General features: G+C 35.7%; 1 long non-coding RNA gene across 1 annotated transcript in view; it reads right to left on the bottom strand.

Moving 5' to 3' along the window:
- Positions 1-17,757, bottom strand: part of LOC128248310 (uncharacterized) — a 44,251-nt gene that overhangs the window by 11,915 nt on the left and 14,579 nt on the right. Inside the window, exon 2 of the long non-coding RNA XR_008264543.2 lies at positions 3,518-3,586. This is a non-coding gene — a long non-coding RNA (uncharacterized LOC128248310). The remainder of the gene's footprint in view (positions 1-3,517; positions 3,587-17,757) is intronic.

Raw genomic sequence — 17,757 nt, 5'->3', positions numbered from 1 at the left:
GATTATGAAAATACCTTAATAACCTCATTCCCATTCCTGTGCCAACAAGTGAATATTTGTCAGGTGGAGGCGCGTGGTTTAATGGTTAAAGTATCAGACTCATGATTGTAAGATTGTGGTTTCAATTCCTGAACTGGGTGACACATGCTCATTTCATTTTGCTCCAGTCCACTCAGCTTCCTGTGATGGATTTGCATCCCATCCAGTGAGGTAATATATTTGCCACAGAAACTGGAAAACCAACCCTTTCAGTCTTAAAGAATCAAGAGGAATTTTTATTCTATCCTAATATTCATCAGACAGGCAAACTAAAGCAAGCAAAGTTATGTTGTTTTCTGTCAGCGATGCATCATAAAAGCCACAATGAGATTTGAACAAACGAACACCATATAAATCTCACAGCCATTACTTTTCAGAGTTCATTAGAATTTAGAAAGATCTTCACACTTCTCAGTAAATTAATGAGTGAGGCAGCAAGTTTATGAGCAAGTGTCAAAACATGGTAGAGATCCATACAGTCATTAAAAGATATTAAAATTATAGAGAATATTTTGATAAGAGTAAAATGATCAAAAGTTATATTTGTATAAATGTGTGCTGGTGGTGGTGGTGGTGTGTGTGTGTGTGTATGCATATGATTTTCTTTTGAATATTTTACTTCATAATATTTTTAAAAGTTTAGAAATATTAATGTCTATATATGCTTTACTCTTAGACATATGCAAAGCTAAAAGAATTATTTTTTTTTTTAACCAGAGAAATGGAAATTTCACACATGAACAGTTGTGTGATAGAACTGAAAGTGAAATTATTAACATGATAATGTCTGGTAGTCTTGAAGATTTTGGAAGTTCAAAATAATAAAAAAAAAGGAGAAAGAAAAAAGAATGAATATATCTAAATCAGAGCCCAAATAGAAAGCAATATTATTACAGAAAAGATTTATTTGAAGCTGTAATCAGTGCAAGAGATGGAGAAATGATCCCATATATATGATAAAGCCAGTAGGGAATTGATCATTAAATGATTGTAAAATACTAACAACCATCTTCTTTGAATGTTGCTTCTAATATGAGAGTACGGTGCTGGAATATTCCTCTCCATATATCAAAATAATATAGCATCCAAGATTCAATACTGCAAATTAGTGAAAGCTCAACAGTCTCATAAATAATGGGAAATATTTGGTCTAGTTATTGCATAACGGTTAATTTGCTATTCCTATATCTCATTTCCAATCGAGAATAATTTCTTTCTCTTTTCGCCATTACTTGTTTACAGTATTTAGAGATAGTTCTTGGAAATAAACATAATATCTTCTAATTATAGCTTCACTTAGGGCAAACCATGAGAACTGTGCTAATTCACTCAACTTTTGTATGAATATTTAATAACATAATTTCATTTCCACGAAAGACCAAAATAACAAAACAAAAAAAGAGAAAAGAAGAAAAAGAAATTAAGAAGAGATATCAAACAAAAGCAAGCAGAGGGAAATATATAAAATGCCTTGAAGTTACAGTATATATGAGTTCTGAAATCAGCATAAATGTTCAGCATAACCAGTTGAATAACATTTGTAAAAGTTAATTTAACATGTAATTCATGATGGACAAGGACATCTAGTAAAACATACAACTCGCTAAATAAAAGGTTTACAGAAAAGTCTTAAACATATGGCTTGGACAAATGTTCCTCACAATCAATTAAACACACATGACACGTTAGAAAAATGTATTTCACATCAACTTTAATGATATTTGACAGCTGGCTAAATAAATTTATGCACATCTAATTAGATATATAAAACAGGAAGTAATGCAATTTATTGCATGTAACCATAAATAATTGTAGTCACATATTGTGGTTTCAATATGCTTCATGTAAAGTTAAATAAATTTTGAAATATGTGTCATACTTATTGTGCATTGTCATAAAGCTAAGAATAGAAATTTGTTAAACATAGATGAGAGGCATCATCATCATTTGGTTTGGAAGTTTGGTTCGTAATCACAGAGTTCTGGACTTGATTCCACTCTGTCCTATCTTTGCTCTTTTACTTGTTTCAGTCATTTGACTGTGGCCATGCTGGAGCACCACCTTTAGTCGAGTGAAACGACCCCAGGACTTATTCTTTGTAAGCCTACTACTTATTCTATCGGTCCCTTTTGCCAAACCACTAATTTACGGGGTCATAAACACAACACCAGCATCGGTTGTCAAGTGATGTTGGGGGGGGGGGGGCAAACACAGACACACAGACATATACAAATACATATACATACGACGGGCTTCTTTCAGTTTCCGTCTACCAAATCCATTCACAAGGCTTTGGTTGGCCCAAGACTATAGTAGAAGACACTTGCCCAAGGTGCCATGCAGTGGGACTGAACCTGGAACCATGTGGTTGGCAAGCAAGCTACTTACCCCACAGCCACTCCTACGTCTATATTAATTAAGTATCCAGGTTGACAGCACCTTGAATGAAATTTTGTAGAAAGAAACTGTGCAGAAGTCCATCATATTGCTGTGTGTATGTGTGTGTGTGTGTGTGTGTGTGTGTGTGTGCACGCACGTGTGTGTACGTGTGTGTGTGTGTGTGAATACACTCAAAGACATACATTCAATCATATAGATATGTTGTATGTAGATGCGTGTATATATACAAGGCCTGAAATTTTGGGGGTGGGAACTAGTCAATTACATCAGCCCCAGTGTCCTACTGGTACTCAATTTATCGACCCTCCAAGGATGAAAGGCAGAGTTGACCTCAGCGGAATTTGAACTCATAAAGTAATGGCAGATGAAATACCTATTTCTTTACTGCCCACAAGGGGCTACACACAGAGGGGACAAACAAGAACAGACAAACGGATTAAGTCGATTATATCAACCCCAGTGCGTAACTGGTACTTAATTTATCGACCCCGAAAGGATGAAAGGCAAAGTCGACCTCGGCGGAATTTGAACTCAGAACGCAGTGGCAGACGAAATACCGCTAAGCATTTCGCCTGGTATGCTAATGATTCTGCCAGCTCACTGCCTTTCCTGCCGTCTCACCGCCTTACTCTAGAAACATATTTTCATCTATTTCCCATTCATCAACTCAACCAACCATCACAACAGACCAGCCAACAACCAAAGGCCACGACATTTGTATGTGGTTTTGACTTTGTACATAATATAACACATTAAGTCCAGTTGCATTTCATCACATCAGAAGGTAGCTTAACCAGTCAATATCATGAATTCAAAGGCAGCAAGCTAGCAGAAACATTAGCACACTGGGCAAACTGCTAAGTGGTATTTCGTCTGTCTTTACATTCTGAGTTCAAGTTCTGCCAAGGTCGACTTTGCCTTTCATCCTTTCGAGGTCGATAAATTAAGTACCAGTTGCATACTGGTGTCGATCTAATTGACTGGCCCCCACTTCCCACAAACAATTTGTGGTCTTGTGCTAAGAGTAGAAAAGAATATTATAAATTCAGTTAAATAAATACTAGACTGAAATAAGTACCAGAGGCAATATGATTGACTGAAATCTTTGAAGATGGTTCCTGTCTCTGCTTCTGCCATGGTTCAGTATCTGAAATCAGTGAAAGAATATAATGAATATGTATTGTATTCTTCAACATGTATCAAAACTTGTGAAATATCAACCAATTAACTTTTCTCTATTTAAACATATTTTCCTTTCAATTAACACAATTTTATATGAAAGCATCAAAATTTATTAATCAATTTTACCTAATTTAGCACTTTTATCCACCACATAAACAATATAATCATTTTATAGCATTCACAATATTTTATATTTGAGCTATCTTGAAAAACAAATGCCATTCATAAAACAGCAAGATCTCACTTTCTCAACAAAGCTCGTTGTTATTATTTTCAGAATACATCCAAGCTCTCTTAAAGTTCTTTGAGTGATTACACCTTAGGTTTAATAGTTCATAATATTCAAATAAATATTTGGCTAACAAGATTCTTGATATGAAATTATGTGTTGAAACAGATTTTATTGTATATTAGGTGGGTCATTATGCCAGTAATAAACACACACTTTCTAGTTGATAATTTGTTGATATTTAACCACTTAACAACAAAAATACTACATAATTCTACATGTATTATATTTGTTAAGTTTTTGGTATCTTACAGTTCTAGACCCAAATACTCAATTATCACAGCATGCACATAACTAATTGATTATTTGATTAATTGTTTGGTTAATCAGTCAATCAGCTAAGGTTTGTCAAAGTCCTTTTGTCTCCATCTCTTCTTCTTCACCCACTTATGCCTGGGAGGATCATGGGGTGGGACAGAGTCCTAGAGCATGCCTTCCATTAGGTCGTATCAGAGACAGCCATCCCAAATGAGACCAACTAAGGTCATGGATATTACCCAACCATCTTGCTAGTGGTCCCCTGGGTCACCTGCTGATTGGTTTTGCCTGTGAAACATGTCCAATGATTCTTTCCAGAAGCATTCATATCAATGTTCATAGTATCAAAGTTGTGATCTCTCGATTCCAAGAAGTAACAGCAGTACATGGAGTGCCTCCTTGATGTCCAAGCTACACACTCTATCAAGTAACATAACTCCAAAGACCCTTTGGAGGAATTCCTCCTCAGTTGCTTGTATTCACAATTGTACTCTTTCGGTCATTACCCAAGATTCATGACCATAGGTAAGGGTGGGTACAAACACTGAACTGTAGGTCCCAAGTTTGGTTTTTATACTTAGCTCATTATTAATTTATTACATCAAATGTTTTAATACACATGTCAGTAGGATAGAATAGTTTCATATATGTGCAAAATAACAGGATGGTCATGGGTGGAGTGGCACATTTCGGCTTGGCCTTGATCAGCCAAGGCCAAACAACAGCAAGAAAAACACGAATGCAATAGTGATGATGAAGATGATTGTGGCGATAGTGGTGGTGATGATAATGATGATGACAATGATGACAATAACGGTGGTGGTGGTTGTGGTGCTAGTGGGAGCAGCAGTGGTGGCAGTGGCATGATGATGATGATGATGATGATGATGATGATGACAGCAATAACAATGGTGGTGGTTGTGGTGGTGGTGACTGGCACTGCTGCTACTGATGAGGACGATGATGATAATAATGATGGTGATGATAATGATGATGATAATAGTGGTAGTGGTGGTGGTGGTGGTGGGCATTGTCATTATGGTGTTAGTGGTGGTGGTTGTAGTGGGTGGTGATGGTGAGGAGGAGGAGGAGGAGGAGGACAATGATAATGATGAGGATAAGGAGATGAAGGTGAATTTGTCCCGATGCAATTATCAAGGACAGGAAGGAAAATTCCAGCGTTCCCCTACCAATATTGATCTCTCTTCCGATCAAAACATCATCCTTGGAAGCAATCATGAGAGCATCAAAATAAGGAGTTTGAAATGGAAATAAACAGAGGATGTGATGCATGGAAGTGTAAACAGTATTTACAAAGATTGCAGCGGAGGGATGGGCATGTCTGGGTGTTTAAATAGCTTGCTGTGCAACTGAATGGTTATGGGTTCAGTCCCACTTCGAAGCATCTTGGACAAGTGTCTTCTGCTATAGCCTTGGGATTGAATTTGGTAAATAAAAGGTGTGTGAAAGCCCATTGTTTGTGTTTGTGTGCGCATGTATATACATGATATATATCATCCTCATTTAGTGTCATATATATATATATATATAGGGAGAATTAAAAAAAAAAAAAGACGAAGACAGGTGGTGTAGAAAACAAACAGATGTATTAGTATAATGCTCGGGAATTGAAAAAGTCTTTAATGTTTCGATCCTACGCTCTTCTACAGAAAGGAACACAGAAAGAAAGAAGGAGAGAAAAAATGTGTAGTGGCTATCAATCTATATATTGTAAAATATAATTGCCAGCTAAATGTGGCGGTCCCATAGAAGACGATGCTACTGTTGTTTTTAGCCCCAGGAGGACATCTCCTTCAGCTGGCTAATGACACTTTGTCTGTGTCCGATTAGTATGTGGCACCTATGTTTGTGCCACATAAAAAGCACCTGTGCTGGCACCACGTAAAAAGTACCTGTGCTGGTGCCACATAAAAAGAAGCCTGTACTGGCACCATGTAAAAAGCACATGTTTTGGCACCAGGTAAAAAGCAATTGTGTTGGTGTGACATAAAAGCACCTATGCTGGTGCCACAAAAAAGGCACTTCTGCTGGCACCACATAAAAAGCAGATCTGCTGGTGCCACGTAAAAAGTACCTGTGCTGGCGCCACGTAAAAAGCCCCTCTACTGGTACCACATAAAAAGCACCTGTCTTTGTGCAACATAAAAAGCAGCCCTACTGGCACCACATGAAAAGCACTCAGTACACTCTGTAAAGTGGTTGGCATTAAGAAGAGCATCCAGCCATAGGAACCATGCCAAAACAGACAACCAGAATCTGGTACAGTGCTCCAGGTTGACACCGTCCAACCCATGCCAGCATGGAAAACGGATGTTAAATGATAATGATGATGATGATGAATACAAATCATATTGCTTTTACTGTGTCTGTAGAATACACTAAACACAAACTCCATATAAACATCACCCAATAGCATAACACACTTTGAATTCATCATCATCACCATCATCACTTTAACATCCACTTTTCTATGCTTTCATGGCTCAGATGAAATTTATTGAGAGAAATTTTTTGTGACAAATATTTTTGAAAATATTGAGATGAATATTTCGAGACAGAAACAATATTTTGAAACAATAATTTATGAGACAAGTATTTTTGAAAATCATCATCATCATCATCATCATCGTTTGATGTCCGCTTTCCATGCTAGTATGGGTTGGACGATTTGACTGAGGACTGGTGGACCAGATGGCTGCACCAGGCTCCAATCTGATCTGGCAGAGGTTCTACAGTTGGATGCACTTCCTAACACCAACCACTCCGAGAGTATAGTGGGTGCTTTTGCGTGCCACCGGCATGAAGGCCAATCAGGCGGTACTGGCAACGGCAACACTGAAAATGGTGTTTTTTATGTGCCACCTGCACAGGAGCCAGTCCAGCGGCACTGGCAACAAAAATATCCAGCAATGGAAATAAGGGCAAATATTCACTCCTTTATTTTTATGTCCATTTTTCTATGCTAGCATGGGTTAGATAAATGTTTTATTGAGACATAGCTTTATATTTAGATGGCCTTCTTGTTTTTAATGCTTACCTGTTTTTCAAGTAAAAGAAATTCTTATTCAACAAGTTTTCAAAGTCTCAATGCCATTGAATGATTTGCTGAAAGGGGAAATGACAGCAACCTTATTGTTTGTAGTTCAGTGATTTTTCAGATAAGTGCAAACATAAGCGACCCCCCCCCCACACACACACTTACATACACATGCTCACACACATACACACAAATAAGATAAAACAAATTTTAGTCATAATTTTTTTTTACACCAAATATCCTCCAGCATTATAGGAATTCAATACATGATGAGATAAAAGTCTGCCGGGGAAACACTAGCCCTGTGTTTATTCTCTAAATATACCTGCTGTCATTGTGTTGTCCCAGAGTTGCAATTTTCCCTAAATACATATTTACAAAAACTAATCATTCCTTTGAAATGCCACATAAACTGAGAAAATATATATAGATGCATAAATGTAGTAAAATAATAACACTAAACTTACTTGAATAAATAAAAACGAAGTAATTTCTAGCAAGTCTAATTAAAATAACCCTTCTTGAACATGAAGGGGTCAGCAACTTGTGGTTGCCGTCGTTGGTATCCCTCATATAAAAATGATGAAAAGATGATATCATATTAGTACAAGCAATAAAAGTCAAATATGAAATGATTTGGTGGCTTTTTGACACTTATTTTTCTACTGACTGTTTAGATTAGATTCCTGGAACATAAATGCCATTAGTCTTGAGAAGTTATAAAACTTGAATGATAAATTAATCTTCATTGTCTGCACCCTTTTTTCAAAAGTGTTACCACTCCTCAGGTCACAGAAATGGTAATTCCCCCATTTTGCTGCTAGTTGCAGTAGACATCTGCCAAGACTTCAATGAACAAGTCTAGCAAGGTAGACCATCCGAACTGGATGATTTGTCCCTCATACAGCCACTTAATGCCAGCTGTATCTCAGTTGCTGTTATTGACTTTACACAACCACTCTGCAACTGCCAACAGCTGTAAGAGACCATTCAACACAGGCTCTAAAGTCTATTATCAGTCAACTGCCTGCCCAGAACAGTTGTGCAAAATGTCCCCAGCAAACCGTACACATCTGCAGTGAATTGAGTCATACAGGCCTGTCCCAGTTCATCAAAGACTTATTGTGACTCTGTTACCCACATTGAATTTCTACCACTGTGGCCTATCAAGTGATTTTCATTCCTTTGTATTTACGCATATGCATAAGATATTTCATAATGTTATATTTGTATTTTGCATTGAAGAAATGGCTGAAGGTCATTGTTGCCATGATCCCATTGTTAACGAGTTTTTTAATTGTCTTTTCTAATTTGATCACTAACTTGCCCTCTAATCTACTATGTAGGAGACAGAGGCCACTCAATTAAAATCTAATGTTTAAGTTGTACTTAATTTTCATTTTATTAATCCAAATAGAGGAAAAAGCAGAGTTGACCTCAGCAGGATTTGAACCCAGAATGTAAAGTGAATTATAAAATACCACAGGAAATTTTTATCAGATTTCTATCACCTCTATCAATGCACTGTCATCCAGCTGTTTTCTTCCTGCCAGAAAGAAAACAAAATTGTCTTTTCTTTTATACCATTTGAATTCAGTAAATTGATGTTGATTTCTTTAGCTAATCTCACCTTCTCATTTGTAGTGTGACATGGTGTTTATTTAGATTTTCTTGATATAATGATGGTTTCAATAAACCAGGAATTCATCTTGTATAGTATTTAGTATATCTTTACTTTCTTATCTAAATTTATACCAAATTCATTGTTCATTTCTCTCTTTCCCCCTCTCTCTCCCCATACATATATATATATATATATATATATATATATATATATATATATATATATATATATATATATATATATATATATATATTTTCTCTGTATATTTTTTTTCTCCTTGTTTTCTCCGTATTCTTTCTGTTGAAGAGCGTAGCTCAAAACGTTAAAGACTTTCTGTATTCTCGAGCATTAAACTAATGCATCCTTTTGTTGTTTACACCACCTGTCCTCGTCTGTTGTTGTTTTTTTCGTAAATTCTCCCATATATATATATATATATATATATATATATAAGAAAAGTATTTTAAAAGAATATTTGCATAGTATTCAAATACAAGGGGCATTTTCCATGTTTCTGCCTGTTTCTGTCTCTCTTATGGGTTCAAGGTCCTTGTGACCTCATAATCAAAGGGGTTGCAGTCTGGAGAATTAAGAGGCCTACATCAAGTGCCTGGAGGAGGTAGTGCTGCCCTGGGTCAAGAGGGTGACTGCTGGAAAAGCCTATGTCTGACAACAGGACTCTGCACCATGCCACACGAGCAAGAGAACCCAGTCGTGGCTGTCAGACAATTTCTGTAACCACATCACCCCTAACATCTGGCCACCTAACTCTCCAGAGTGAAACCCCCTTCATTATTATGTGTGGGGCACAGTTGAATGAGAGACCAACAAAACACCTTGTAACACCAAAGATGAACTGAAGACAAGGGTTATGGCAGCGTTCACCAACTTAAACAAGGAGACTGTCCAGAAGAGTTACAGCAGATTCCGAAGTCATCTGGAGGCCGTGGTTGAAGCCAATGGTGATTTTATTGAATAAATTTACTCTTTAGTATTTCAAGATATTTTTATGTAATTTTGGTAAATATATCTGTTAAAATGAGATATCAGTGTTATTTTCATTTCTTCGTAATTCAAATGACAGTTTATTCACCGCACCCTGTATTTATATATATATATATATAATACTTGGCATATCTCAATTATTAGAATAGCTACACCATATCCCTGTATGTCATAAGAGGTGACTAAAAAACATTAACATCTAATGATAAAACACTGGCTCAAAAAGACCCATCCAACCCATGCCACCGTGAAAAAGCAGATTTAAAAACCAATAATGATGATGAAACTGATAATAATGTGTATGTGTGTGGTGGTGAGGAATAACAACCAAGCAACAAAAATTACTGTGGTGTAGTATTTAGCCTGTGTCCCACTAATACCAAATTAAAACTTAAACCATTTAAGGTCTATAAATATATGAGATCAAAGTACAAGGTTTGATATTATCAATTAAAATCTTAGGTGGTTGTAGCCCAGCATGGCAGCAACCCAAAACTCAAAGTCAGTAAAGAATAAAGGAATATACATATGCACATAAAAACATATACATATATATATATATATATATGTGTGTGTGTGTGTGTGTATGTATATATACATATATATATATATATGTGTACATATATACATACATACGCTTGTAAGTATATATGCATATCTACACATACCTCTATTTCTCCCCCTCTCTCTCTTCCTTTCTTCCTAAATGTGTGTGTGTGTGCGCGTATATGGGTATGTATATGTGTATGTATATGCATGTGTACATATGCATGCACGTGTGTCTAAGTGTGTCTTTGTATATGAGTGTGTGTGTGTGTGTGAAGGGAATTGTAAATTTATAGTTGTCTCTGTGTGTCCATATCTGGTTTTTGCACAGATTATGTTTGTAAATAATACATTATGCGTTCAATCATCTGATAAGTGAAGCGGAACGTTATGTATATCAATATTTTATATCATATGGTTTAAATTGTACGTAATAAGAGTGGAACATAACAAAATCAAACACAATATATCACAACACAAGAAACAGATTAAAGATGGTATCATCACATACTACTCATATCTCCCAGAATATACCACTGTATATTTGAAGAAAAGAGGATACAGGAAACCAATGAACATCAGAGGACAGTTTAAGAATCTATTTATTAATGTTGTACACAAGTTTTCCTGCCCACACAAAATTTATTGCTGTGCTGATATCACCTAAGGGTTATAAAAGAGCGAAAGTAATTCCCTTTGTCACAGAAGATTGATCCCGATATGAAGATATTTGGAGATCATGTGATATCAGCACCTGTGAATTATCTAGGGTGAAATCTATTACTTTTAGCTGCTGTACATTTAAATACATTTTACTTCAGAGATTTTTATCTTGGAAAATTTTTATTTTTTAAAATGGCCAGATCTTCTTATTAAAATGTTTATCTTTCAACACTGATTGTACAATATGAAGGTCAGATCTAATGACTTATATTTCATGTTTCTCTGTTGAATAACCTTTGCCTTAAATATCAGGAAGTGGTGCTATTTCTGTCTTATAAATATGATACTTGTGATATTTGATTTAATCAAGCAATTCATTCTTTATTGACTTTGTTTAATAAATCTGATTCTGTAGAATGAAGAGATTTTACATTTATCAATAATACCAAATGTTTTTATAAGATGATATTCATATATACATCGTCGACCTACAACCATTCAATTTTTTTTCTCCGTGTTTTTCTCCTTGTTTTCTCCGTAATCTTTCAGTTGAAGAGCGTAGCTCGAAACGTTAAAGACTTTCCGCATTCCCGAGCGTCATACTAATACATCTTTTATTGCTTACACCACCTGTCCTCGTCTGTTGTTTTTTTTTTTCGTACATTCTCCTTTATATATATATATATATATTTATATATATTTATATATATTTACATATATTTATATATATATTTTTTTATATATATTTACATATATATATATATATTATTTTTTTATGTATATTTATATATATATTTATATATATATATATATATATTTATCATCATCATATATATATATATATATATATATATATATATATATATTTATATATATATGTATAGTTGAGGTGTGTTCTGTTAAGAACATATAAGAGTACAAATAGAGCTCCTTCACTCTTAGAATTCCCAAATAGCCTGTAGTATTCTTATGGTATGCTACCGATTCTAGTCTTAGGTATTTCTTGTGAGTGAAAGTAAAAAGTAGAAGAGTCAAAAGGAAGAGTAAGTACGGTTAGGCAGCTTTTTAATCGCTACAAATGTTTCGATACATATACAGATCCTCGTATACACAGGATTTAAAGTTAAGTTTAAATTAAATTATTTAACGATTTACCTGTACAAGAAGATCTATATGTATCTCCTCAGGTGACACTCAGCTGCTGTCTCCGTAAGTAAATCTAGATTTCCATGCTACAACATCCATGGCTTCTTCTTTGAAACTAGCAAACGCTGACAGTTTCATTTCGTTCAGTATGAGTGTCTTATCATGTTCGACATGAACTGCAATATATGGGGATCTGTATGTATCGAAACATTTGTAGCGATTAAAAAGCTACCTAACCGTACTTACTCTTCCTTTTGACTCTTGTCCTGACTAATTTAACCCTTTCGTGGGCATAGTTAGTTAGTTATTCCACATAACTCTGTAAGGAGCATAGGACCATGACTATTTCCTGTCAATAGATGTAACCTTGGGCCATTTACTTGATTTCAGACCAACCGAGAGAGACTGATTACTTTCACTTCATCCTCCACACATCTTTTCTAGGTCTTCTTAGGTTGTCCCACTTTCCTCTCTCCTACAGGTTGCCAGTCTAACACTGGTCTTGAAATGCTGCTTAGAGGTCTCCTTAGAGTGGTGACCGATCCAACCAAATTTCCTTTTCAGAATTTCTTGAATGATGGGAAATTAGTTCATTCTATCCCACAGCTTTTAAGATATTGTCCTGCCACAAATTATTGGAATTTATTTACAATTAGGGGAATTTGAGCTAATCATTGTAGTACCATTCTTAATACAGAGAACTTTAAGGTCCATTGTGTACTATAGAATCCAAATGTCCTGATATTCCTTTAGCTGTCTCGGTCATTGGATTGCAGCCATGCTGAGGTGCTGCCTTGAAGGGTTTAATGAAACAAATTGATCCCAGTACTTACTTTTTTTTAAATCTGATACATATTTTATCATTCTCTTTTACCAAACTACTAAGACACAGGATGTAAACAAACCATCACTGGTTGTCAAGTGGTGGGGGTGGCCAAACACAAGCACAAAGATACGCATGCACACACACACACACACACACACAAAGAATAGTGAAGGTGTGTATTTAAGTGATGAAAGTATTCAGCTTGTGATTGTAAGGTTATGTGTTCGATTCTTGACAATGCATTGTAACCTTGAGCAAGACACTTTATTTCACATTGCTCCAGTCCACTCAACTGGCAAAGATGAGAGTTGTACCTGTATTTCAAAGGGCTGGCCTTGTCACATTCTGTGTCACACTGAATCTCCCTGAGAACTGTGTTAAGGGTACAGGTGTCTATAGAAGGCTCAACGATTTTGAATGAAAAAAATGGAGGCTCACAGCTTAATAGTTAGGGTAGTTGTCTTACAGTCATAACGTTGTGAGTTCAATTCCCCAGCAGAACATTACATCCTTGAGCAAGTTACTTTCTCTCACATTGCTCCAGTCCATTCAGCTGGCAAAAATGAGTAGTACCTGCATTTCAAAGGGCCAGCCTTGTCACATTCAGTGTCACACTGAATCTCCCTAAGAACTACATTGAGAGTACCCATGTCTGTGGAATGCTCAGTCACTTGAACATTGATTTTATGAGCAGACTGTTCCATTGATTAGATCAACCAGAACCCTCATTATCATAACCGATGGAGCATCAGTTTCTTTTTATAAACAATAGGCTTCCTTACTGTTTCTATATACCAAATTTATTCACAAGACATTGGTTAGTTGGCCAGGGACCAAAGCAGAAAACACTTGCATAAATACCTCACAGTGGAACTAAATCTAAATTTACATGGTTGTGAAGTGAGCTTCTTAAACACTTAGTCTCTTAAACAAACAGTAAAACACTAAATGCAGTCACCCCTGACATTAAGGTTTCATAAACCATTTAAACCTTATTCCCAAATGTAGCAAAGTGGTCCAACAGTAGTGATAAAAATGGTCATTTTTGTAATTAACCCTGTCATGCCATGTTTCTGCTATAGCAGAAATTTAAACATCATCTCTGTTTAAACATCATCTCTGCTGGATCCCTAGTAAAGAGGTAATAAACAACATATGTAGATACAGAAGATAAACTACTAAACTAGGACAACCGATCACATTGTAGCTCTGTAGTCAAGTATGTTTATGACTAATCGTCAATGGTGTTCCTCATAACTGTTGTTTACTTTTGTTTTTAATTGAAAAGCAAATCTAATTTTGCAATGAAACAAGTGCGTGACAAATCTAGCACTTTGTCTTGTAAAAGAGCGAGGCTTAGACTTTTGACAGTTGAGGAAATTATTAATGATATTTATTCTTCAGACAAAGAATTTACACTTATGCTGGCAATGAGAGTGATTTGGAGAATCAAACTGGTGAAAGAGATGAAGAAAGTAGCGATTCAGGTGAACAAATACGGTAGTTGAGAGACAGGCCTATTACAGTTATCCTCCAGAGTTTGTTTGTGATTCTGTCCCTTAATTTGCCTGCAATCCTTACTCTTGACCTGTATTTGCAACTATTTATTTTTTTTTTTTGCTCAGGAACCCAGGTGGAGGGTAAAGATAGACACAGGTCTGACAGGGTTAATGGTGCACTGTTTAAACATAAAAATAAGCATGGTAGTGAGTGTGTAGTTAAGAAGTTTGCATCCGGAACATATGATTCCTGTTTCAATCCCACTGCGTGGAAGTGAAACAAGTATCTTCAACAACAGCATCAGATTGACAAATGTCCTGTGAATAGAATTTGCTAGATTTATCCTGGAACAAGTCATAAATAAATGGCATTCAAATAAACCTGTAACCATTCTTCTGATGATTGAGAATGTGAAACACTGAGCAGTAATTAGTAGACAAATTCAGCACTGAATAAAATCTGTCTGTCTGCTTCTCCCCACCTCTCTCTTTCTCTCTCTCTCTATATAAATATATAAAGAACAAAACAAATGGAAAATTTAACAAAACAATAGTACATGGAAAATTCACAACTGACTAACATCCTGAACAGGAGCAACTGTGATAGCAACTCAGCTATGGCACTGCCAAAAATTAAGTGACATTGGTGACCCTTGACACAAGCAACATTTTCTTTGCTGCTTTTAAGCCACAGAAACCAGCAAAAGCTCTGGCCTTATGAGTCTGTTAGCCTCTGACAGACATAATTTTTCATATGTTATTTTCCATGACATATGAAAAGGCAATCCAATAACTTATTCATTTTGCTATTTCACTCTTTTATTTCATCGAATGGACATATACGCAACTAAATTATATTAAACTCTCCATTACTGTAAAATATATAATTACAAATGTAATATATTTGATAGTCAAATAAAATATTTATCTATCTAAATATAAAATTATTTAAAGACTGCTCAAATGCCCATGGGAATGATTTAACTGTCTGCTGTACCATCTGATTTGTTAATGGATATCCAGGCAGCTAATAAATCTGAATGAAAGTCTGTAGTTTGTCTAATACTATAAATTATTCTTTGAAAATGGTTGGTGACTGGACATGTAGACATTGAATTGCTCTAAATAAAATATAGCTCAATATTCATAGTCCAAAAGACCAGGTCACAATCTATTAGATATTGCAAATACAGTTCTTTCTGAAGATAATTAATAGTCTATGTCAAGGTACAATACAAGTTCTTGAAAAAATGAAAAACTGTTTTCTAAGCCATGATTAATTTTTTTTTTTTCCTTAGGTGTTCCATTTAATTAAATGAACAATTTGAAGGTTGAAGTCTAAATAACTCATTGAATATTTAATATTTTTCTATGGTCTTGTTAATCAAATAAGTCACCATTGTACTTCCTAATTTTATAAAACTCATCATTCTGGTAATGTCAATTGATATTCTTGGTTACATATCATATTATTATTAGTTCAAATTCCACCGAGGTTGACTTTGCCTTTCATCCTTTTCGGGTCGATACATTGAGTACCAGTGAAACACTGGGGACAATATAATTGACTAGTCCCATCTCCAAAATTTCAGGCTTTGTGTTAATAGAAAAAAGGATTATTATTATTATTATTATTATTATTATTGATATATAAAGGTTTGAGATAATTCCTCCAGAAGATATAGAGTCAAAATTAAAAGAAGAATGCCATTGAGCGAGAGAGCAGTGCATGCCATCAAAGTGATGCTGGGTACAAATACACAAAGCCCAATATACCCATCATGACTACCTGTCTGATAGGGGTACACCAGGAGCACCTGCATCACAACCATATGTGCATGACATGGTGATCTCATATCAAGATGAACAGTGCATGACCTTGCAGGTGGGACCCAGTTAGAATTTTCTTCAAGTTGAGTAGCCCATTCAACTCAAAAGGTCCCTGAATAGGATTTGTTTAAGGATGTTGAACGAAACACCTATGTTTTCAGAGGTGAATTATTCAACCCCCCCCCCCCCCAAAAAAAAATTCATCTCAACACATGGCTATGAATCTCCCCCACTACTTCTGCTCGTGATCAGAGATGCACATATCGTCAGCCACCAAGGGACATGCTCAACTGGTTAAGGTCAAACAACTAACAAGGAAATCTGTTTTATTGAGCAGAATATTTGCTGTAGCTCATCTTTTACACCAAAACAAAACAACGAACATTATAACACTTCCAATCAGTTAAGATCAGAAGCCATGAGAACCACTGCCTGGTATTGCATCAGGGCATTTATCACCACCACCACCATCATCATTATTATTGTTGTCGTTATTGTTATTATTATTATTATTTAGGTTGCTGGGACACACTGTACGACATCATATGTATAAAACAAGCAATTAAAATTCATTTGTAAACAAAGGCGGAATTATATTCATTAAAAAGCAGAAAGTGAAGCTTGTTACCATGTTGTGAGAAGAAATATTTCACATTTTGTACAGAATCATTCATTGTATTGAAAGACGGACTTTGAACAAGAGAACATTAAGGATAGAAGCAGTGATGGTAAATGGAGAAAATATTATTCATTCAATGGGGTAAAGTTCTTTAGTTGAGATCTTGGCAACAATATAACCATTTTAGTTAAAACAGAGTCATTAATGCCTTAAATATTTCATACTGTGGTTCATTAAACAAGATCACTGAATTAACTCTTGCTTATGCAAACTACCATTAATCTCTTCAAACATGTAAGTTTGATATGGCTGATCGTCATCATCATCATCATCATCGTCACCGTCACTCTCATCATCATCATCATTATCATTGTTTAATGACCATCTCCCCTGCTGGCATGGATTGACTATTTCAACATGAGTAACAGGCTGAAGAGCTGCATCAAGCTCCAGTGTCTGGCATGGTTTCTACAGCTGGATGCCCTTCCTAACACCAGCCACTTTACAGAATGCACTGGGTGTTTTTTTTTTTTCACATGGTACCAGCTGCAGCAGTGAGATTATCACGTAACTCACAAGGTAATAAATATCACTCAACCGAGGAGGGAAATAGCTTTGAGGGAGTTGGCTTTATGGCAGGTAATGAGAAGTTAAAGCATGATAGAGGGACAGGATAAATAGTAAAGGGTAAAGACCCCCTTCGGTCATGGATGGCCATGGGATTGCACCTAGAAAGTTCCTTTGCCAGGTACAAGTCTGGGCAAGTTTGGTTA

Source organism: Octopus bimaculoides, chromosome 7, assembly GCF_046866305.1.
Source record: "Octopus bimaculoides isolate indiv1 chromosome 7, ASM4686630v1, whole genome shotgun sequence".
Classification (NCBI taxonomy): domain Eukaryota; kingdom Metazoa; phylum Mollusca; class Cephalopoda; order Octopoda; family Octopodidae; genus Octopus; species Octopus bimaculoides.
Note: the sequence above shows the minus strand (reverse complement) of the source record. Positions and strands in the feature narration are given on the sequence as shown.